Source organism: Camelus bactrianus, chromosome 15 (genome assembly GCF_048773025.1).
Source record: "Camelus bactrianus isolate YW-2024 breed Bactrian camel chromosome 15, ASM4877302v1, whole genome shotgun sequence".
Lineage (NCBI taxonomy): Eukaryota > Metazoa > Chordata > Mammalia > Artiodactyla > Camelidae > Camelus > Camelus bactrianus.
Window position 1 is genome coordinate 38,347,187 of NC_133553.1, and position 6,000 is coordinate 38,353,186.

The 6,000-nt window shown below is 39.0% G+C and overlaps 1 long non-coding RNA gene across 1 annotated transcript in view; it reads left to right on the forward strand.

The window, feature by feature from the left end:
- Positions 1 to 5,062, forward strand: part of LOC123612051 (uncharacterized) — a 106,448-nt gene extending 101,386 nt beyond the window's left edge. The window contains exon 4 of the long non-coding RNA XR_006719213.2: positions 4,560 to 5,062. This is a non-coding gene — a long non-coding RNA (uncharacterized LOC123612051). The remainder of the gene's footprint in view (positions 1 to 4,559) is intronic.
- The last annotated feature ends 938 nt before the right edge of the window (positions 5,063 to 6,000 follow it).

Consider the following 6,000-nt stretch of genomic DNA (forward strand, 5'->3'; position numbering starts at 1 on the left):
TGTATCTACCTGAAACTAAAGATGAGTGCATATGGACGCATCTCCCTGTAATCCAGTACTAAATGATTTATTCTAGCCTTCCTTCTTTGCATATCTGTAACCTCCTACTCCATCGGTAGCTCCCACCATTCATTCATTTACATATTTATTCAGTACTAGTATGCAAAGTGGTTGTTTTAACTTGCAGTTCCATAACAACAAATGATGTAGGGCATCTTCTCTTGCACTTATTTTCCATCTGTATATCATCTTTGCAGAGGTATCTATTCAGATCTTTGCCTTGGGTTGTTTTTTGTTCTTTTTATTTAGTTTTTTTCTTCTGAATATATATATTCTTGACTTTCTGGGTATTTATCAGATATGTGATTTGTAAATATTTCCTCCCAGTCTGTGGCTTGTCTTTTCATTCTCTTAACAGTGTGTTTTGAAGACTTCATTTTTTTCGAAACTTTAAATTTAAGTAATAATTCAACACCAATGAATTCATCCTTGTATTTTTTTTTTTTACTGGCCTAAGTGTAAAATCACTCTTTGTTCATTTCTTTCAATCATCCAATTTTTAAAAGTCTGCTCAAATGGAGTTAGTCTCTCAACAATGTTTGTAGCTCACATTGGTTCAAAATTCAGGGACGTGGGGAGGGCCCACCACTGTGGAAGATTACGGTATCCTGTGATTCCCCAGCAACATCCCTATTACTTTCCTCCTACTGCCAATGTGGGAGTACATTAAAGCAGAAGACTTGCTTTTTCTGAGGATCATCTCCAACTACAATCCCATCAAAGAGAAACAAGGAGCCAGTGAAGTGAAAAAAATTAATAGATTCCATACCATTTAAAACGATTCCACTAATTTTTTGTAGCGGTAAATATCAATTTATTCAGCAGTAGATTTCAATTTTGTTTCTAATTTGCCAATGTTGCCCTCCAGTAGACCTCAAATTAGAAGGCTAAGCACTAAGAAATGGAAGACAATGACACTGCAATTAGAAATTCTTCTAAAATATTCAATTAACTATTTGGAAAAGTAGTAAATGATTCAACTTATTTGTTGGTAAAATGCATGTATGAAATTTGATTTAGATTGGGTTCATAACTGTTTCTTAGACTGATTATGACCTATTTTTAATTTGGGGGATATCTAGTTACGTCTGAATCTGCTCTGGTATGCTTGGGACTTAGATAAATTTGAAGTTTGCCATGGAAAATTAACTATTTGGCTACTCTAAAAGATACTAGAGTAAAGTGCCTAAAGTATCTAACTTTAAAAAAAATTTTTTTTTAATTGAAGTATAGTCAATTACAATGTGTCACACTCTGGTGTACAGCACAATGTCCCAGTCATGCATATATATACATAGATTCATTTTCATATTTTTTCATTAAAGGTTATTACAAGATATTGAACGTAGTTCCCTGTGCTATACAAAAGAAACTTTTTAAAATCCATTTTTACATATAGTGCTAAAGTGCCTAACTTTTATTATAATGGGATTTGTTGTGAGCAAGAGAGCACTAGAAATAAGAAAGGAACTTCTATCATAGTCCTAGCATTGTGAGATGATACACAAAAGGGATCCTTGTCTAATCTCATTTGGGTTTGGGGTTGTTTCTGTTTTTGAAGTTCCCCTGTCATCTTTTGTAACCTCTCTAATCCCAAAGAAATGTGAGGGAGAGATCTGTATGTTTACAGTCACAGTTTAATTTAGACAATGTGTGAATCTCTCCCTAAGCCTCAGTTTCTACAACTGAAAAGAAATATGGAAAATGTGTGCCTTTTAGGGTTACTGTGAGGACCAGCTGAAAAAATGAAGATGAAATTTGCACAGCCCCAACACAAAGTTAGCGTCTCCTCTTGTACATTGAATTTCTTTCCTTTGAAATATATTCAGCGTAAGCCTTCCTAGTCCATATGGGATGCCAGAGTCACGAACTTAGTGGTCCTTTTCATTTCTTTGTTAAGAATACCCTACCCTGTGCACACACAGTGTCCAGCTGTCCCCTTGCCCGCTCTGTCCCTGTGCCCATCCTTCAGGGTAGAGCTCTTTCAGCAGGTGTTCCCACTCCCTCAGCTGCTCCCTTTACAAGCCCACTGCAGATGAAGAGCATAACACACTCAGGCCTCATTTGAACGTTCATTTGCATCATTATTTCCGTGAAGGCAGGGATTGTGTCCTATATATCTCAGACTATCTAACATCTTCACAGTAGATTCTTGGAAAATGTTTAGGAATGTATGAAAGTCAGGAAAGGATACAGGGAGAGAAAGGGGGAAAGAAGGAACGTGGAATGGGAGGCTGTAGCCAGAAGACAGACATGAAGAGCCTTTTCTCTCTTTTACAAGCACCTACCTGGAGAATAAAGCACACTCTTGTCTCTTGGTGAAGGCAGCAGAGATTTTAAGAAATCCGGACACGTGAGTGTAGTGTAGCATGCAAGCTCTGTTTTGCTGCCTCTACTATCCATAAATGCCTCCTCCTCATTTGTCTTATCTTCTGAGTGAGATTTGGGCAAAACTTTGAAGGCTTCAGATTTTCAGAGCCCGCAGAGTTCTTCCTCCACTCCTTGAATTCAAAGCTCCTCAGGTGTTTTTACACCCTCCCTTATAACACCTGCAGACCATCTCGTAAGCAACATTTATGCACATGGCTGCAACGGAACAACACAGCTTTCACTCCACCCAGGCAAATTTGTTTTTACCAGATCTTTAACTTTCATGAAGTCCTGTTGAATAAAAGTCAATAAAAGTTAAATGCCAGAGAAAAGGTTTTTTTTTTTTAATTGCTAATGGTTTTGGGGACCATGCTGGAAAACTCCCCCTTGACCTTGAAATCTTATTTTTCCCAAGCCAGTGCTGAAGTTCAGTTGTTTTCAGGGTTGGTAATTGGGCAGGATGCCAAATCTGGTTTTCCCATCAGAAAGCTCAGGGATTGAAGAGGGCTCTTCAGGATGAAATGGGTGCAAAGGACCATCTGTGGGCTGGAGCTGCTGGGCCTCAGGTTTTGAGGGTTCTCTGGTTTCACACCATGAGGTTCTTGGACCTGAGCCCCGTCACCAAGAAAACAAACCTCCTAGAACACCTTGCATCCTGTACAATCACTGCCCTGACCCTCTCTCCTTGTTTGACCTCGGTTCCATTGCACCCTGTAATCTCATTCCCAATCGCCCTTCTGGCAAGTGAAAGGAATTTGTTCTGAAAAAGTTCACCTAAGCAAGTAAACCATCATTAAGACTTTGGAATGCATTTTATTTATTGAATAAGTATTTATTGAATACACACCAAAGGTTAGGCACTGTAGGAAGTAAGAAGAGTTTAGATATAATTCCTGTTTTGGAATACCTGTATTCATAAAAGATCTTGCAATTCGATGAGGATTTGATTTTCATTTATTAGTTCATTACTCTTCTTGCTAAAGGCATTTTCTGTTTCCCATGTGCTATGATTTATGTGGGACAACAAAAACAGATTTTCTCTTTCCTCTATCTTTTGTCAAATGTTTGCTTTGTTCAGAGCTAGTACAGTGCCATTTCAGTTAAATAACATTTGTTTCTATTCGATATAACTGTCATGTCAAAGTTATTGTATTATTACAGAAGTTAGTAAACATAAATAAAATGTGTTTTCAGAATCAAATGACATAAAACTCATTTCCATTTTATCCTTCTACTTTCCCTTAGAAAGTATAGATCTCCTAGCAAAGCACTACATTTTTTTGGAGATGGGGTAGCCTTAATTTTTCCCAGGGTCATATTGCCTGTGTCTCCCTTTCCTATTCACACCAAAGGCAGACAGAGGCCTGTCTGGACTGAGAGGTGGTTTCACACTTTCACAGAAAACCTCAAGGTTCAGAGGTGCGTTATGTCTTCTACTCCTTCTCCAGAGAGAGTGAGTGATGTGGGTATGAGACATATGGTTAAGTTCCTAGAAAAGGAGAAGCTGTGAGTCACTTAATTATCGCACTCTGGAGTACATGGCTTCTCTTCACTGAACTTCTTTCTAGAACGTGGAATTGCGTGTTTGCAGTGTGGGAGTAGAACAGAGCCAGGTGTTCACTAGGGTGTGTATTTCCCCTGCTACTGATGGGCTCACAACGAGTACAAAATGGGATCTCCACCCAATACCAACCTGATCCTTCATGCTAGCGTCCTCTCTAACCCAAAGCTCATATATTTCAGAAAGCAATTCATCTGTGGGCGTTTGATGTGTAAATATCAAAAAGTACTGAAAACAACTTCCCTGCCCCAGTCTGTAGGTCCATATTGTATTTGAAATAAAACCTTAAAATTTAGTTCAGCAGGATCTTTATTGGATTGGCCAGCACTGTCTAAAATAAATGCTTCTCTTGTCAATTTTTCAGTGAACTTGTCAAAGCCAAAGAGGGATTTTCAATGATCTCCATTCTGTGTGTAAACACAGGGCTATTTATTCACCAAAGGAAACTGCTTCATGAAAACCAAATTATTACGGTGCCAGCTCGTTTTTTCAAAGCTCTCTTTAGGTCTATAAAAGTTTTCACAGCACATTTTGTTTTTAGAAAGATGACGGCGATTCTTCCCTGCAGGTGATGTGGACATAACACACTCTGATCTATGTGACTACAAGGAGACATAAAGCACAGTTCGACCCTTCCAGGCCATCTCTGACTCCCATCAATATTGCAACTATAACCAAACGTAATCAAATCATTTGGAGTGTTCAGACCCAGAGGACTGTGAAAGGCTCTGTGGGGAGTAGAAGGGCTCTTTTGATTTTCTCAGATCGGCTGGGGAGCTGCCTCGTCTTAATGCCTGTAACTTCAACTGAAATGGCCCCAAAAGAAGAGAAGTGGGATGTTAAGAGGCAGATGACCTTTGAATCTATTTACACCTCTGGGCAAACACAGCAGTGAGGCTGTGAGGAGCCGGGAAGGCTGTTCTTTAATAGGGATCTTGTGTCACTTGCACCTGCTAAAAGACCAGAAGAGCCACGGGAAACTCTCACAATGTTGGCCTCCCGTCTTCCAGGCCAGCTCTGCCCCCGAACAAATGAAAAATCGTCTGCTTGGCCCTGTTTTGTTCCACTTTTCAAGAATAAAATCATCTTATTATCTTGCTGTGTTATTGTCTCCAGTAATTAGACCCCATGTCTGAGGCCTGTCAAGAGCACTATACGAGTTAGCCACCAAGTCATTTTGATTAAATTCAATAAATAAGGCAGTAAACATGGTTTATGGTTTATTAAAAGTACAATTGATTGCATACTAAAATATTCAGAGACCTCTGAATAAATCAACTAGTTAGCAAATTCAATATTTTCAGACAGGGCAAATTTATTCTCTAAGTACACTGCAAAACTAAAAACTCTTTCCTTGAAGTTTTACATGTTCAGACTTATGGAATAAGAGCCAAAGGCCTAAAGGGGAATTTAGAGGCATTCTTCATTTGTGCAAGACTAACTAATACCAGTTTAAAATAGCCACATCTTTACTCTTGAAACTCTCCTAAATGAGAGGTTCAAAAACCCCATTAACCTATTCCTATGTCTGATAAAAACAATTAAGGGGGGAAGGTATAGCTCAAGTGGTAAAATATATGCTTAGCCTGCGTGAGTCGGGTTCAATCCCCAGTACCTCTTCCAAAAATAAAACCTAATTATCTGCCCCCTACAAAACAAAACAAAACAACAACAACAAAAACAAGACAGTCTTCTTACTTAACTTAAATCCTTTCTCATGTAGTTTTCTGTAATCTTTGAAAATGAAGGTAGTTTAATCCAGGAAGAATCATAATGAAAATGCTGGGTTTGATCTAGCCCCCTATTTCTGCAGTGTCTGTCCTTTTACATAAAGCCCTCCACCTCTCCACTGGAACGACTCTTGCTAAGGTCATCCATGACCTGATTACTGTCATTCACAACAGCTTCCTTTAAACCCTCGTCTGATTTGATCTCACCCCAGAATTTAACCAACTCACCGTCCCTTTTTACCTAGCTAACCCACACACCTCCACACTTGGTTCTCTGAT